Source organism: Alligator mississippiensis, chromosome 2, assembly GCF_030867095.1.
Source record: "Alligator mississippiensis isolate rAllMis1 chromosome 2, rAllMis1, whole genome shotgun sequence".
Lineage (NCBI taxonomy): Eukaryota > Metazoa > Chordata > Crocodylia > Alligatoridae > Alligator > Alligator mississippiensis.
The window spans coordinates 223,004,570-223,022,673 of NC_081825.1; the positions used below are offsets into that span (position 1 = coordinate 223,004,570).

Sequence of the window (18,104 nt, forward strand, 5' to 3'; positions counted from 1 at the left end):
ACCCCCCTCCATTTTGATGGATCTTGGTCTTCCAATAATCAACTTATTTTCGTCTGCTACTTGTTTGTTTGCTACCCCTGGGAATTTGTCTCCCCACCTCCAAATTCACAGCTCTTATCTTGGTTCTTAACATTCACTGTGCTTGCTTCTCTCCTCAGAACATATGAAGAATGCCTTGGATTCAAAAGGTTGTCTAACTTTATTCTAACCATGCAGTACATCCAAAAAGAGATATCATCTGTGGAAATCCTTGCCTCTCAAATAATTCCTGTACCAGCACAGCTGCAACATCACACTGACACTACCATAACTAATGTGATTCAAGCCACCAGTGTGGGTAAAAGTGCTGCCATATGACCCACACTGAATATATTGGGAACATAAAGTAAAGCTATGCATTGTTTGCTATAAGTATATTCAACAAAATAAAGTTTGCTTAGATTCTAATAAGCACATTCAACACAGTCATGTATCTTACAATCGCCTCCTGCAGAATGAGTTGGAAGGCATACTGAGCATGAGCCAAGACTCAAAGTAAAATTCTCCACTCCTGAAATCTATGTTAAAATTGCCTTGTTTTCTATGCCTGTCTCTGTCTCACTATACAACTATTGGAGACATTTCAGATCCCTGTTACAGTTTTCTTTTTTCTAAAATGAGATTAAGATTTACAATTTTTACTTTGCATAAGGATAAAATGAGCAGTAATTCATTAATGCTTTAAAATATTTTTGAGAGCATTAGGTAAAAGGGATACATTTTTGTCTAAGTATTATGTTGACTAGCTCAACAGTATGTTTTACCTGAAATCCTAAAACAATTTTTTTTCCAAATGCTGTTTCTCATAAGCATAATAAAGAAGATTTAGCAAATGTACAGAATTTTTTATCTTCAAGCTGTAAGTAATTTTGAGTTCTCTAAGTATTTAAAACTGCACTCTAGTATATAAGCATGGCATTATTAGGCATTGCTATTACTACATTAGGATATCTCAGGCAAAGTTGGGAGCAACAGTATCAGAAGTAGTAACGAAGTTTGCTCTGCCTCAGTTTGAAGTACCTTGTTACTGCTTTTTTGACATGTTGAGAACTTGCAGCTCCTAATGATGTGAGAGTCCCTGCTGGGTTACTTCTCTCTAGTCCCGGTTGAGGATGGTTGTGTGAGTGAGATGCTTGAGTAATTTTGGGGGCACTTCTGCAAAGGAAAGCATTTTGCAAAACCATGTTTTTATATTTGGATCTCCAGGTTTGGGGTTTTTTGCCCATTCTCACTAACTGCTGCTCATAGATTATTTCTCAGTAAATCTTGGATTGAGGCTTTGCGACAGTCTCTAGTCAGTATTATTGGCTATGTTTTAATCATATAGGCTCATCACCAATGATCTGGGGAAAAAAGAATTTAAGGTAAAGGAACTTTAACTATGTATTGTTTTTCATGTGCAGTAATTAATAAATACAGCTCTGAATTTATGTATTACCTAAATTTCCATCCAGTTGGTTAGTTGGCATCTGATGGTCAGGATCTTCATACAGAAAAAAAGCTGAACCATGAATTCTTTTCAAGTCTGGTGCAGTGTCGTAAAAGCTGTTTACAAGATAACAGCTTGCAAAGATGGAGGTGAGGGATTTGCCTGCTGCAGATAAAGATAATTTCTATAGAACTACATATGCAGTTGTCCCCATCTGAGCATAGAAACAGAAAGCAGCAGAAGTATATGAGCCAGCACTAATTTTTAAATATTTGGGAGAAACTTGATCAAATATTTGTATGTGGCCATGCCCCCAATTATGTCAATATGTTGTGCTAGGTTCTAGATCTATCTTAGTGGTGCCAATATCCTCTCTTTGGGCACACTGCCATCAGGTTTTCTGGAGAGTTCACTCAGTTAGGGTGAGTTTTTCAATCCTCTACTAGTAGTCTCCCCTTGTGCTTGATACTGAACCTACAATACCTGCAAATTTCTGAGTGGATGATGACTTTGTTAGGGAGACTAAATTTAAATAGTCTTTGTTTATAGACTGTTTTTGTTGACTTCGAGTGGTGATTTCTTTTGTTTTTAATAACTACAGCTATGGAGGCTGGTGTGAGGGGAAGGGTTAGCAGTTCTCTGAGATTTTTGTTTGTTTCTCCAAGTGTCAAAAGGTTCTCAGATTCTAAAAGCAAAGCAGAGCTCTTTTCAGGGCATCTTGGATATCTGTGTACCTTAAAGGGAATGCCTTTCTGCAAGCGGAAACTTTTATCTTGGGGAAATGAAAGCTACTTTGTTTGATGCTAAAGATGATATTGAAGAACAAAATGAGAGTTATAAGGGAGAGGTGTGAGGCAGAAGCTGATTGGGGCCTAATTTGGGGCAGCACTCTGGCTGGTGGATGTCCTCATATTTTTGAGACTTCTGCTTTGCAAAATTTGCTGTGAATAATTACTCCAATGTACAAATGGAGAGACTTAAGCAAGTCAGGGTGGGAGTAATCACAAGGGCTTGATCCTGCAGCTGTTAATCATACATGTAGCCTAGCTGGAGGCAGCATTGAAGTATGGCTTTGAGATTCAATAGGATCAGTACACACACACATACACAGTTAGTCTCAGAACTGTACTAGGCTCAGCATTAGAGCATGAGTGTCCTGATTCTAATCAGTACAGTGTAATTGTACTATGCAAATTAATACAATCTGAAAGCCTTTTTTATTTATGTACTTGGAATCAGTAAGATGAGAGAGTCCTCTGGGAAAACAAACCCATATTATTCACAGCTTCAGATAAATGGTAGAGTTGTTTGTACCAATTGGGAAGTTTCCAAATGAAGCTTTCACCTGCCTCTGCAAACCTACTGTAGACTTACAAAGGTTAGATTTTTGTTTTTTCCTTTCCACACCTAGGTTTTCTCTGACTGCAAGGAAGTCGCTGCCCAAATACCACAAGGATGTATTTGTTGTTGTCTGATGTACAGCAGAACTCAAAGGTGCGTAATCCTTTATGCGTACAGCATAATCAATTCTTTAATCAATCAATCCAATCAATCAGCACTTCAATCCTTTATGCATACAGCAGTCTGCGTATTTATTAAATGTTGCATGGATGCCTTTAGAATTGGCAGGCCAGTTTTTGTATATTACCAAATATTGCAAAGGAAAGAATTACATTTATCTGGTTTGTGGCCATTTTTAATTGCAAATTAATTAGCTCCATCTGGCCCACAATTTTCCACTTAGCAGATAATAGCTTTTGAAACTTGTGTTGTTTCTGACATGGGTAGGCAAGTACTGAAGATTGCAATTTTTGGCACATGTTACGTTCTATGCTTAAATAAAAGTGGGCTATGACCAGCCAGGTCTAAATTGAGCTACTTTTTCTCAGTGCCATAACCTAAAATTCATTTATTACTTATTGCCTTTGCTGGTATTGACTGATAAATAATTTTTAAAGCTAGTAATTTTATTTTTTTTTAACTTAAAATTGACTATTTGAATAAGCTCTCTCCAGTTGTGTTTTCCTATTGATGAAATACCTTTGCTACACTACCTAATATAAATGGATTTTTTTTAAGTCTCCTTTGCTTGACCATATATACCTCACTGTATAAACATCAGGCCATATGAGAAAACCAAAAGCCTTTAGCAACTGCCATATCTACAACAGAGTAAAACTTCTAAACTGAGGGAAACAAAGTTTCTAGAAAAGAGAGAGGGATTTTCCTTTGGCTTAGAAATATACTGTTCTTTAAAGGCACAGAGACAAATTCAGACTAAAGGTAAATCAAGCTCAGGTCACAAGCCAGATTTGCTATAGATAGCTGCTTTGCAAATGTGCTGAGACCTAATTCAGTATCGGTGTCAGAGTTATTCTCCAGTTGTATATTCATGAATGTACTTTGCTCTTTTATTTCTTGTGAAACAATTCCTTTTATGGCATGTGTGGCACTTTGATTATTATGCTAGACACTTTGCCTTGTATTGTGATTGCCTCCATATTTATTGGGGAAAAAAAAAAAAAAAATCGAGTCTCTGCCTTAGTGCCCTCTGTCTTTAGATCCAAGTGTGCATTATTTTTAAGATGCACGGTAGTTCTTTGAAAGCAAACTATTTTTTTTTTTAATGGAAGTCTATCACACACAAGTCAATTTATCTTACCTGGCAGCTTGCTTCTTTTAAAGGAAATGTTTTTTTTTTTTTCAAAAATGCCACTCTTTCCAAGACCAAAACATTTTTTTAATGTCATTGTCTGGTGTTTTGCAGTATTTCCCTCTCCCTGCTAGAATATGTTGTAAAACTCCACTGCCTCTGGGTCTGGCACATGTAACATTGCAGAGGGTTTTGGTTGGGTGCAATTCCAACATAATGTTAAAAACATGGATAAGCAGACTGACAAGCCAAATTCCAAATAACCAAATAATAAATAGTAAATATTTAATAACTATTTTCAGACACAAGATCTAACTGCCTGTGTGTGTTAGTCCTCTGGCATTGCTGTGATAGTTTGTGAATTGGAAGACAAGAATGATGAGTAGAAAGTTCCCCCAAATGCTCGAGTATGAATACAACAGCTCTACCCTCTTTCTTTTTTTCTGCAATACCCATCGCTTTCAGAAAAGGTTGGATTTTTCTCCAGCCCAGGCAGCTGCTCTTACAGAATGAAGGATTAAAGATGGCTTCATTTCTTCCTCCTCTGTAAAGACTTAGGGTGCATACATTCATCTGCTGCATCAATTCTATAAATCATGTAGCTTATTTTAAGCTTCATGATAGTTGCTTGGAACTGGCATTTACTGGTGTTGGAAGCCACACCAGGAACCTGGTGTGAGTAACTTGGTGTTGTGGGAGGGGCAGGATTTCCTATCACAGAGTAGAGAGGTTACAAATCTAAAAAAAAACAGCCTAGTTAAGGTAGAAGGCAGGAATAGTAGGCGTTCTGGGGCTGGGACAGGTGGCTGGGTTTTCCCAGCCCCATAACTACACTCCAAATGCATACAGATACTCACTGGATCAGATTAATTCATTCCTAATTTGAGTTAGTTCACCTACTTGAGTGAACTAATTTAGATCAAGCCCGCCATTTTTGGCTTGATCTAAATCCCCTCCCTAAATGTGTGGGCAGATCAGCATTTAGATTGACCAAACCCTACTTAAGTCAATCTAAAATATAATGACTGCACGTACCCTTGGATTCTTTCTAACTATATTATCTATATAAACATGATCGGGATTCCAGAATATCAGCTGGCCCCCCAAGTTAGGTTGAGGCGACGAAGATGAAAAGTCTCCAGTATACCCTGAAAGGACTGATTGCTGTTATAGTTAGTTTCTCATTTTTTGTTTCTCAAAGATAGATTGAGGTTAGACTGATTAGGCAAGTACCCATATCATAAAACCTACCCCTCACAGTTGGCTCTGCTTAATTACTTTAAGGTCAGTCTCCACAGTATGACCAAAGCTAAAATGATCAAGGTGAATTAACTTCCCCCCAGGTTTGAAGAAATTACTTCTCCCAGTCAGGGATGAGTACACTCTGGGAAACCCTGCAGAATGGTTTCTGATACTGTACATTAGTTCTAGAATATGAACCCTAATAAGCGACCTCTCTGTAAGCCTTAATATGTAATGAAGTAGAACCAAGAGCATTCATATCCAAGTAGTTTGTAACTCACTTAATTCACAGTGGATTGCAGAATTAAGGACTAGTCATTCAGCTATTTGCTGCAGCTTTTACAGTAAGAGTACTGCTCTTAACAGCTGGAGTTTAGGAGTTTTCCGAAGTAGCCGACTGGAGAAGTGGTGTTCTTCGAAATTAAAACTAAGGCAAAAAAAACTAGAGTGCCTCTGTGGTCCCATGCAGCCATTTAGTGCAACTCTACATACTGTAAATTAATTCACAAAGACAGCTTCATGGTAGGGGGCTAGGGGTTAGGAATCTAACCCAGAAGAGCATCTGGTTTCTACTGTGTAATTTCTGAGAGTATTTAAGGATTAGAGTATTCTTGGGATTAGAGACAACAGCCTAGACATACCTCCATTTTTTAACATGAAAAGTGATTTGTTCTCTCAGTTTCTGTAGTTGTGCATTGGTTTACAGGAATTGGAGAATATTCCTGTATGTCATATTTGACCTTATTAAATACAGTTGAAGTGGTTACAGTTCAGCACGACTGCCCTGCAGTCCAAGTTTAGCAGCATCAGATGACAACGTCCTACTATCCTTTAACATGAAGCATCTCTAGTACCACTTAAGAAAACCTCAGCAACCTCTTTAGCAGAAGTGCCGTAAGTTAGCCCTGCTCCCTCCTGAAGTACTGCTTTGATCCCCATGTACCCAAACTGCTGCTCTGCTATACATTTCCTTCATAACTTGTTGCGTGCCACACACAGAAAGTGCCCATGCCACTGCATCATGTGTGGCGCACATTGGCCACCTCAGCACTAAAGACTAATGACCTAGACCAGTTTGCAAAGTTCTGGCTTGTCTCTCTCCACCACTGCCATCTTCAGTATAAACAACAGACCTGCTGAAGTGTGCATGCAACTGTCTCCCTCCAGTGGAGGCAGCTTGCAAAAAACCCAAACTTGAATGCAACTAGCAGCTGATGCACATTTCCTATTCCTTTCATTTGATAGATATCCTGCTTTTCTTCAGCAGAAGGTTCATTATTTTCTTTCCCATGTTACATGTGTGGTCTTCTGCATCTTTGATATGTGTACAGTTTTGGATAGTAGCAAAAGTACAAAAGTATTACAGAATAAAAATGAATCAACTCTCGTTAGTGATACTCACACTTTTACTTGTCTGTACTGTTTGTGCACACAGTTCATGCAACCAGAGACAGATTCTGCTTTACCCATGAGGGGTTTCGATAGACTTAGGAGCCTGTGTGCAATTCTATTCCATCCTGCTCAGATACATGAAAAAACAAACAGTCAAGGAAAACTGTAAGTGGGTCCATGGAGGATCTAGGATTGTGAGAAGAAAGGTGCAGATGGGGTGATGCAGCATAACACATATTTCTATCCAATTAAGAGTCAACTAGAAGCTTTACTAAAAGGTTTGGGGTGTAGGGCTATATTATTTGGTTTAAGATTGAAGCAAAAGCAAATATAGCTTTATTGGAATGTGCATTAATTTTAATATATAAAAATTAACAACTAGGCAAAAATACTCAAAAAGGTACTGTTTCATTAGTTCTGTAATCATTACAGTTATGAAACTGAAAAAGAAATCTGTAAGACAAAAATTTAGTTTTCTTGATCATTTTGACAGTGCATCCAATATTTGAAGGCTGTTTTCAAACCCAAGTTAATATTCACTTGAGTTAATGTTTTTAGCTAGAGTTAAAAACAGTCTGCTGGGCTGTGAATAGGAACTGCATTACCAAGAGCAGCAAACAGACAGTAGAACTGCAGAAGGAAGAACAGCTTGCTTAGTGGAACATTGAGACTATTCAAAAAGAGGAAGGGCCATTAACACCTGTGAAATTAAGAGTTTAGAAGGGAACAGGTAGATTATGAGCTATGAAGTCAATCAATTCCTTCACTGCTGCCTGAATAGAAGTACTACTGTCACTACCAGTCAGTTGTTTTTAAAGTCTGGGCAAACAGGAATCAAAGGGAGATGCAGATGTACCACTGCACCATCCCTGGATCCACCCTTATGTGGCTCCTTCTTCCCCTTGTGGCTTTTCTGTGACTCAGTCTTCAGAGAAAGATAAAACTATGCAAATATGATAAAAAGTAGATGCACTCATGAATATTAAGGACTTTAACAGGATGGAACAGTCTTGCTCTTTGGTATCCAATAGGTGAAGTAAACTTTGGTCTTCAGTGTTCACAACATTCTGAACTTGAGTTCCTTATTAGTCACAAGTAGCACATTTCCGTCATACATACAAGGTGGCATTGCTCGATACAGATAAGTAGCATTTTTCAACCTCTCACTAGAATCCTAGCACAGAAGCAATTAAAGTAGCCAAATGAAGCAAAGGCAGCAGACTTTTACCACTAGAAGTCTCCCTGCATTTCATACTAATGCAATTAACAGAGGTCAATTTAAGTGCTGCACCATGTCAGTAAGTCAGTCTCCCTGTTTTACTAGGAATAATACTTATAATAGCACTAATTCAGAAAGGAAAGGTATTAAATATTCTAAACTCTTCTTAATCCCATCCACCTGCAAGATTCAAAGCCCTAGTAACTTCATTCAGGACCCCCTCCTGTTCATAAGAATTACATTCCTCCACTTGAAGAATAGTGGAAATGCCAGATAAGTGATCAAGCCCAAATGAGCAGCTTGAATTTCAAAACATGTATTGACTACTTGCAGCAAGCCATTTATAATAAAAAGGACAGTGAGCAAATTCTGGTGTAATGGCATGTCTGCAGATATTCATTCTACAAGCAGAAAGCAGCGACATCTGTCCAGTAAGTGCTTACTGCAAATGATTTCTTCAGTTATAACTGCAGGTTACCAGCTAAATGGTGCTTTTCCATTACTAACAATGTCAGAGGGGTGGAAGAGGCCTGAGTTTGTGAAACAAAAAAAAGATATCCAGTTCCTTTATTTATTTAAATTTGGCAGGGCAGGGTGTTACAATTGTAGAATTATACAAGTGTACATAGTTCTTAAAGAAAGAGGAACTTGAAGTATGCCTCTAACGGGTGGACAAATAAAGGAAGACATATTTCAGTCTAGGGTACAGTATGTATAAAGATAATGAGTCAGACATTCTGTTATTGTTAAATCTTGTTACTTATATTTTAAAATAAAACTATGACCTGGGCATGCCATTGCTGACAAATCACAACATCTTACTGCTAAGTCCTAGCTTCTCTTCCCCATCTAACCATTGTGTTGCTTTCCTCTCCCCTCCCCCAGTGCCTTGTGTGAAATTAAGCCCTGGATCCTGCAATTTGCAGGATCTGGGCCTTAAATTAAAAGGAGTTATCACCTCCTATCTATACCATGAAGCATCTACCAACTTTCTGGTTGCTGTAACACCGGATTTTTAAGGCTAAGGGGAAAGAAAGTGCATTTGCCATCAGAGGTGAAAAAACTGTTTTAGAATAGCTTCAGGAACATTTGCCTTTCCATAATATATTAAAAACAAAAAGACACCAACACTATTCCCAGGTGTACAGTTTGATGCAGCTCTTTCTGAAAGAGACATTTTGACTGACTTCTGGTTAATTCCCCCCCTCCCCCTTGGCTTTTTTGTGTGAATATATATCAGTCTGTAAGCATGGGGGTTGCCTATACAGCAGAATACCTCTCCATGTGTACAGTTAGCAGCCCCAAATTTCTTTGTCCTAAAAGTGACAGTGGAAAAGCAGTATTTCTCAGTTCCCACTGGCATCCTCGAACTTTTATTGAAGTTCCTGCTAAGTTTTATTACAAAGGCCCCTTTTCTTTCTAGTTTTAATCTGCAGCTCCACTTCAATCTGCAGGTAATATTTAGTTGTCTTTATCATAGTTCTGCTCTTCTACCTCCTGGGCTTTGCAAAGACTCCAGTCTTTTCTACAGAGAGATTGTTATTGCCAAAAGAGATAGCATAAGAGACTTATGGGTATTGCATCTTCTTTGAAACTTTACTTCTTCAGCCCTCTTAATACCCATGACTGAATGGATGAGTAGTTTAGCATGTCTCATGTAGTAATTATATTCCCAACTAGCCCTTTGGATGTACTGTATGCACTTGCACTATGTGTTTGGCAATTAAACAATAAAAAACTAACAGGCATGGTCTGACCAGGTTTTGAGGCTAGGATTTTTCAAGGAGCTTAAGGGATTCAGGCATCTAAACCCATTTATATCTAATGAAAATTCAATGTTTAGGTCTACAGCAGCTTTATAAGTCATGCTCTTCATGGTCAGTGCTCCACATTGCCAGCCCCTCACATCTCACTTTAAACCAGTTCCATGTTAGAGTTAGTGATGCTGGCACTGAAATACATGGAAATTATTGTGATTCAACTACCAAGTATATGGAACAAAATATTAAAATTTTCACCAGAGTCAATGGATAGAAACCTCAAGGTTAAGCACAGATTGGTTGCCTGTGTGAGGCTGCAGTCCTCCATTAAAACTACAAACACATATCCAGGATCAGCTTTGTGTATGTATCTTTAGGTGGAGATGAGCACAATGCTCAAGACCTTCATCTTTCCAAATTGAGAGAGTTCAAGATGCCAGATGTAATGGAAAAAGTTATCATGAATTTTCTGGCATATGCTATATATTAAAGAGGTGTTCTCCCAGGCCATATAACTGCACTCTTTGTTGTGCATAAGTTGCCCAGAGGCTGACTTCCTGTAGCATGCTTGGGAAGTGCCCAGGGTAAGATGCATACCATTATACAAATCTATGTAAACTCATGGCAAGCTACGGAGCCCATTGTTTCAGCTAGGTATTAAGCCATAAATTCAGGGTCTGTTTCAAGAGGCAGAAAGCCTCTGAAGACAAAGTGAGGTCAAAAATGCCCAGAAAAAGCCAGCATAGTATTCCTTTTGCATACAGGAACTCTTTACTTGCGGAAAGCTGGCAAAGCTGCCCTCTCATCCCTTGATACAAGACATGTTGAGGCATTCTGGAGGAAGTAGAATGGGGTAGTAGAGTACTGGTCCGTTTTGTCGCATTCTCAACTAGCAGATGTTTCATTTTTTACTTTAGACTAATGGCAAAGTTAGAGGTAACCTATTGTTTTAGCTTCTGATGGGGCCTGGCAGCCTTAGAGATCAGAACTAGTTCCCTACAGCGGACAATCTCCCCAGTGTCCAAGCACAGTAAATAAGGAAAGGACTGCGGTCTTACAGATCAGCAGGGAGACAGCGTGGTGTGCCCAAGGGCTATTATGGAAGCTTTTGAAAACAACAGAAAGAAGGCAAGGCAGGGGACCACCTAAGGGACTATTTGGTTCAGAGAGATACGCAATCTCATAGGCAATGACAAGCAGGGAGGCTTTTTAACATCACTGGCAGAACAGTACAAACAGTTCAATGAGAGAGCAGAAAAAAGGCAGATGGGAAGAGTTGTGAATGGGTTTGAAGGTGAAAACAAAAATTCTTGAACATGATAGTGGAAACAGAATCCATCATCTATCTGAAAAAAAATAAAATAAGAAAAGATAAAAGGACTGACAGGAAAAAGTCATCTTGGCAGGCGCATTTTGTACAGACTGGAGCATGAGACACAGGTGTAAAAGCAGTCAGCTGAGGTAGAGATGACAGTAATCAGGGTTGGAGATGAAGGCTGGGACAAGTAAGTGGTACCCATAGTTAGACATTTTTCTTTGTTACATATTCCTCTTTAAGGTCTTTAACATCAGCTGGGTTTTAAATTTGGCTCCTGGAATTGCTCCATTTTCAAATTTAAATAAAAATGCTCCTTGCTGTCAACTTCAGAAAGGCAGTTTGGTACAAAATCTGTGCAGTCCAGGTGTGTAGGTTGTTTAAAGAGCCACTAAATAACTTATCCCATCACCAGCAAAACACAAAATGCCCTAGAAATTAAAAAAAAAACAAAACTTATTTTTATTATTTATTTAAGTAAGAAAGATGATGAGTTTCCTTGTTTTGAAACCAAAGGGTCTTTGGGCAACTCTTACATTTCCCTCTTATTCCCCACAAACAAATCAGAGACTCTCAAACACTTTTAGAAGTAAAGAAATAGACTGTGGAAACATTTCACTGAATTCAAAGAGGAGTTAAAGAAAATTACATTCAGATAGGACAAGGCAACCTAGATGTCCCCATCAGTAGCTGTAGCTAGCTGCCCAAGGCAAGTCTAGAGCTGCCACATAGCTGCCTGCAGACCTCAGCCAAGAAGCCAGATGCCACCAAGAAAGAGGGAGTGGGGGAAGGGAAGAAATACTCGGGCTGCCTCTTCCCAAGGCCGACATCCGAGAAAGAAACATCAGTATAATCTGCATCAACTTTGCTTTGCCTATAGGAGCAAAGGAAGGAGAAAGGAGACAAAGCATTGAGGAAGACAGATGGGAGCCTCAAGAGAAGTACAGTCTCTATGAATAGCTCCTGAACATGTGGGTCATCTCTGGGTTAGGAAAGCAACTGAAAAAAAAAAAAAAAAAGTGTCACCTTGTCACCATCTGCAGTCATCACATACTGTTAAAGATAGAAGATAGCTTTTTGTACCCATTCACAGTAGACCAGCTCCCCCTCAAGGGAGAATGCAATATTTACTTACTGTCACTTTATTTTCTGTCCTAGGTCTTTATTAGATTTTAGGGTCGTTGACTTTGTTCTCTACGGTGGCTTTCTACCCTAATTTAGAACTCCTATGATCCCATTGCCATACAGCTCAACTCATATTTTTGAGTAAGAAACATTAGCTTCAGGGAATAATTATGAACAAGAGGACATTTGCACAGAAGCAGTTTACTCTACTAGGAAATAATCTGATATTGTGATAGCTTGGTGTCATGGTAATAGCAATGTTGAGAAGAAGTCAAACCCATTAAGGTTCTGTTTTCATTCTACCATTGACTTGCATTGTAGCTTTGGGTAAATAACTTAAATTTTTCCTGAACCTCAGTTTCCCCATTTGTAGAATGGGGATTATAGACACTCCCTTCACATGATCTTGGTTAATTTTTCCAAGTGCTTCTGTAAAAGCATTTATTTATTTTTTGCTTTGTGCTTCTCATCTCTGACACATTTAGAAGGTAGACAAACTGGAATAGCTCAACTCTTTCTGTATTTGCTTGTCCAGAAAAGCTTTCAATCTCACCTGCGATTGCCCTAGGAATGGGGAGCATTCAAAAACGACTACTATTTAAGTGTCATTTCAAAGAGCTCAGATAGAGGGCCAGCAGCTTGGGCCCAGTCCTAGTCTGCCTTCTTTATTCAGATTTGCAAGGATTTCTGCAAAGGCAAGACTTTCACTAGCCCAGAATGGTTGTAATAAATCTCAGCAAACAAGTGTGCCTATACCTCAGACAGATGTGTTTGTTCCTTCCTAAAAATCCTAGTCTGATGCCTCCCAGCTATTTTTGTAGTTGTGACACTGCAAGATGCACACAGTGCCCCACCACCCCCTACCTGTTCCTCGAGACAACCAGCAGAAACAGGAGCGACTCACAATGGTGTTCCAGGACAAGTCCACACTGCTGCTGAACTAGCCCCTAGAAACCGCAAATCAGAAAGGATTAAGCCACATCCCCTTGGTCTCTGTACTAATGCAGGCATAAGTTACCTTGGCTGTCCCAATTGTTAATCTTGATCCTAATGCTGCTTATATAGACTCTGAAGCAATAGAGGCAGTGAGCAGTCTTCTTTCTAGATAACCAAGAGCTCTGGGACCCACATGCCTTTCTCACATGACCTTTGACCATGCGAGACATAACCTCTCACATGAGCAGCATCCAGATTCCAGTTGGTCCAAGCTATCAATAATCCATCACCTGCAGCATAGCACAGAGATCACTTAGGCATTGCAGGGAGTCCTAGATGTCCCTGTAACAGGATCATGGCTGTGACACTCCCTTGTGCCCATGCAATTCCTGCTGTGCTTGGACTCCTAAAGTACCCTTCCTCTTTTCCTGCCTGCCACACCTTGACATAACTATTAGTTTCCAAAAGGTTGCCCCACGGTCAGACTTTGTCCTCTATTAGTCTGTGGGTTCCTCCCAAGCCCCACTGGCCCCTGTCCTGTCCCCAGGTGGTGGGTGGGGTTCTCCTAGCTCATCAGTGATCCAATGTATCGATTGCCTATAAGGACTAAATTTCATGGCTTGTAACCTTCTCTATAGCCATGCCCATGCCTCACAGATGCTGCCAGTCATTGCTTAGGTGGAACACTTTGCTCCAAGCCAATGCCAGGTCACCTGAGGCCTCTACACCTTTCTTGGGGCCTCAGACTTCCTGGGCTCTTTCCCCTTCCTCTAGCTAGGCTCTTTGCCTAAGCCCATTGCCCTAGACCTGGCTTCCAGAGTCCAGCCCTGATCTAATACTCCCAAGCCCTGGCTTCACCCACTTAGTTTGCAGGCACTGGTTCTGCTTATGGGCCCCTAGCCCACTTTCTGCCCCCTTGAGCTCTGGCCCTTAGCCCTCTCAGCTTCCAGCTGCCTGTGTCTCCAGGAGTTAGCCCCCCGCAAACACTGTCTACCTACATTGTGGGCTATATAGCCTTGGCAAGGACTCAAAATACTACATGCCCCTCTAACACTATGTGAGCTCATCCTTCCCTTCAATCCACCAGAATAAGCCACAACACAAGCCTCCAGACTATAACTCAACAATTCCCATACTGGGTATGGGCATAAACAACAGCTCCCTGGCTGTGCCACATAGCTCTCCCCCATCCAGAGTTATACTTCCCCACCACCTCTAAGCACCTTACTTGCAGTCCCAGAACAGCTTGGTCAGCCCCAACAGCCCTCCTGCTGCAAAGTTCTTACTGCCTCCAAGACCAGACTACCTGCCCCTAGCTCACACTCTGTGCTTATATGCTGTCTAAACCCCACCTCTTCGGGTCAGGTGGCTCCCCAGCCACACACAGAGGTTTAAAATTAGGGCCTGAAAATCAACCTTCCTCTCCCTGCTGCTGTTTAGCTGAACTAGTTGCAGGCCCTAGGCAGCCTAGATGTTTGCTTCTGTGCATCTTTGCCCCCTGGGCAGCCTAGATGTTTTCTCCTATGCAACTTACTGCTGGCAGCTGGCTACAAATCTGTCTATACACTCCTGGTTAGCCTGCTTCCTAGTTGCCAGCCTTCCCTAAGCTTGCTACAGTTTCCCTTTTAAAGTAACAGGAGCCTTCTGGCTCCCTGTTTCAGTCTCTTTTATGCAGTGAGCATTAAAGTTACAACACAAGGGTTTCATTATAACATTGCCTATGCCAAGCTCATGCTGTCTTATGCTCTAGCACTTCAGCTTGCGCATCATAATACACAGGATGAGTTATTTTTCTGTTTGCAGCCAATTGTTCATCTATTACTTTTGCCAGGGAAGAAGCTGCTGAAAACATTCATTAAAGATATGAATTAACTTGCATTCCAATTCACTGCCACACATGTGGGATTGTTTTTCTTTTTCTTACCCTCGGATTTCTTTTTAACTGGATAGAAGCAGAGGTAGCAGCAGCAGCAGAATTATTAGCCTTTTTTTTAGCAGTAAATTCAAGCTGACATATTATGCCAGCTCAGTGAGAGGGCTATTAGCCTCCTTCATTGTGAAGTGTTGGTACTGTGTATGAATGCGTGTTACTTGTTAATTTTCTCACTTGGGACTCCAACTGTGAACAAGGGCTCCCATTTCCCTCCCTATCCTAAACAGCACAGTGTGCAGATGATGCAGTTCTTAAAAGGAGACTGACAGTGCCACTTGCTGCCATGGCAGACTTCCTTATTTCACCTGCTAGGGAGGATTTTAGGTTGATGCTTCATAATTAGAGATGGAGCTGTAGAAATCTGTGTTTGTTTCCCACCCCCAGCTGTATCCATTTCATCCCCCAAAGCCTCATTTTGGTTTAAAGGCTTCAGATCCATGTTTTGATGTTCACATAAAGCAATGCGTGTTGCTTGGATGATATTAAAAAAAATAAATTATGTGACCTATAAAACTGGCCTGATTTCATCTTACAAAAGATGACTATAATAGAGAGCGGCAGCCAGCAATGCATGTTGCTATATCGATTGCTAATTGGGTAGACCAAAAGAGAGTCTGCTGGAGGGAGTTTCTAGGAGCAGGTGAAAGGTGGGGGCAAGTGAGAACAACATCATTGTGGCACTGTTCTAAGTTTGAGTCTGCTTGAATAAATAATCCATTTCTGATCTTATTGCCAGCTCCCTTGTCTTATTCTACTCCTCCGAGCCTGTCCCAAAGCTCCCTAATCTGTTCTCAAACATATATAGTTTTGGTTCACTTGTGTTTTATCAGTAAGCAGTGTGCAAAAGTGTGAAGTGTAGGGCAGGCACAAATAGCAGAAATGTCTTACAGTGGGGGCTCACTCTGAGGGGTTGCAAACCCACGCAGTATTTGCACAAAGTCTGAGGATGGCTCAAAAGCTGTTCCATGTGTTCCAAACTTAGTTGCTTCAGAGGCCTGACAAAGCTTCAGTGAAGGTCAAGGAGCTCAAGCAGAAGCCTTTCATTTGCTGCTCTACTTTCTCAGCTCTCTGGAGATAGACAGCACATGGTGTGAGAATGTATAAAAGAGATGCATATTGACATTGTTGAGTGGGTAGCAAGAAGAGGGTGAATTTAAAATGCAATCTCTAGAGTTCTTCTCTGGAGTTACTGAATTCTGGTCTCATTGGGATTGGCTGTGTCTCTATCTGAACTGAGAAATACTCAGCCTCCTTTCCTGTGTACTTTTTCTAAAAGCATCCTTAACTAGATACATCATACAATAAAAGGGCTTCTGATTGTTGGTAAGGGTATTTTTTCTCTTTAAAACCAGAGTTGCTGCATTATTCTGTATTACCTTTAGCATACTTTTACAATACAGTCCTCAGGGAAGAAATTTCCTGCCCACACTTCAGCAAAGGTGTATTAGCTATAATCGTAGAACAAGCAAAGCTTCACTGGTGGCCGTGTTGAAGATTTGGTGGCTTGTGAATATGTCATGGATACAACAAGTTTGCATTTATTTTTCATTCTCTTTCATTTATACTCAGGTACACTAAAATCAGTGTCATTTTTGGAGTGTAACAGGAAAAAATTGATTTTATGTCTATGTAAATAAGTTGGGGCAATTCCACTTTCACCAGAGCAATTCCACTGACTTGTGAGAGGATTTTCAGAAAAGTAACTGAGTAGAATTTGCTAGTGCCTTAATTAGGGAAAATATGTGTAGAATGGATAGGTCTATGTTCTTTCTACTGTTTTTTTGTGAAGAGATCTTTATGAGCAAATAAAATATGTTAACAATGCAGTTTGGATATGATATTAACCTTCTAGCACTTGCTTAATCTAAGCCACTCTTTAAGGCCACTTTTCATGTTTTATGTATTATGCTATTTAACTGTTTACTGTTGTCATTTTATATGACTCCATCAAAAATAAAATGTGCCTGGCAAATCTGAGACAAGCACAGCACTGTATCTCCCTTTTCCCCACCGTATGCAGCTTTTTCTCAGTAATCACTCCCTACGCAGAGATTTTCCAGTGCCAGGTGGAAAATCAACTGTGCATTTTGGAGGAGTAAGGTATATGAGAGAGAGACTTCTAATGATACACTCCACCAAGCCAGCTCCATTCCATCAGAGTTGATGTATGAGCTCATATGAGAAAACTAACAAACAGTTTAAACTTTTTTCCTGAATCTGCAGTTTTTATCTAAGAAGTAATTTTAAGCCAAGGGAGATGGAAAACCCCTCTTTATCTCACATTGCCTCCTTCAAACAGCCAGTTCTGTGTCCCAAGCCCATTCAATAATTATTTATTTTGTTACTTTAAGGAATGTGATAATACATTAATCTCTCCCTTTTATATACTCTTTTCCAACCGGATGGAAAGCCAAAGCACAATAAAGAAAACTATATAGACTCCAGTGTGGGTTTATAGGAGCTAGGCACACACATCTCTCTCTGTCTCTTCTTTCTCTCTCAGAGAAAAAGGAGAGTGAGAGAAAGAAGTATCACTGCATCCATGACTGAAATGCAGCTACCTATTGTGTTGGGGGGCGGGGGGGAACCAACTGTTTATTAACTCTGAGCAATGCTGAACAAGTTTGGGACAGGAAGTGAAAATAAAACACTATCATGTTCAACCGCAATGCAGGGAAGATTTTATGTCACCAGAATGTAGTTATCTAGATTAGCCTTGATGAATTTCTAATACTAATACTTCTGCAGAAAATGACTTCTTATTGATAAAGATCCCACATACTTAGGATCTTGGTTTTATCTTTCATATAGAAGTCCAAAAGGCAGCTTATGTGATGTGACCTCTGTAGGCTTTACTTAAAAATAATCTGTGATCTTTCCTGGAAATAACAAATACAGCAGCCACAAAAATTAGCAACATTTACCTAGCAATATTAACATTACTGAGATATTACTATTATGATGCTTGGGTTTTTTAATAAGGCATATGGTATAAATGCCTAGGAACGAAGGAAAGCAATTATTCTCTTCTATAAATATAGGAAAATATTGCAGCATGAAA

At 40.0% G+C, this 18,104-nt stretch overlaps 2 long non-coding RNA genes across 2 annotated transcripts in view; one reads left to right on the plus strand and one right to left on the minus strand.

The window, feature by feature from the left end:
- Window positions 1-18,104, plus strand: part of LOC109280561 (uncharacterized) — an 87,827-nt gene that overhangs the window by 9,064 nt on the left and 60,659 nt on the right. The window contains exon 3 of the long non-coding RNA XR_002086939.2: window positions 2,880-2,962. This is a non-coding gene — a long non-coding RNA (uncharacterized LOC109280561). The remainder of the gene's footprint in view (window positions 1-2,879; window positions 2,963-18,104) is intronic.
- On the minus strand, window positions 11,182-14,402 carry LOC132248745 (uncharacterized). The gene is made up of 3 exons (XR_009460101.1): window positions 14,339-14,402; window positions 13,039-13,121; window positions 11,182-12,048 (listed from the first exon to the last, which is right to left on the minus strand). It is a non-coding gene; the product is annotated as an uncharacterized LOC132248745 (long non-coding RNA).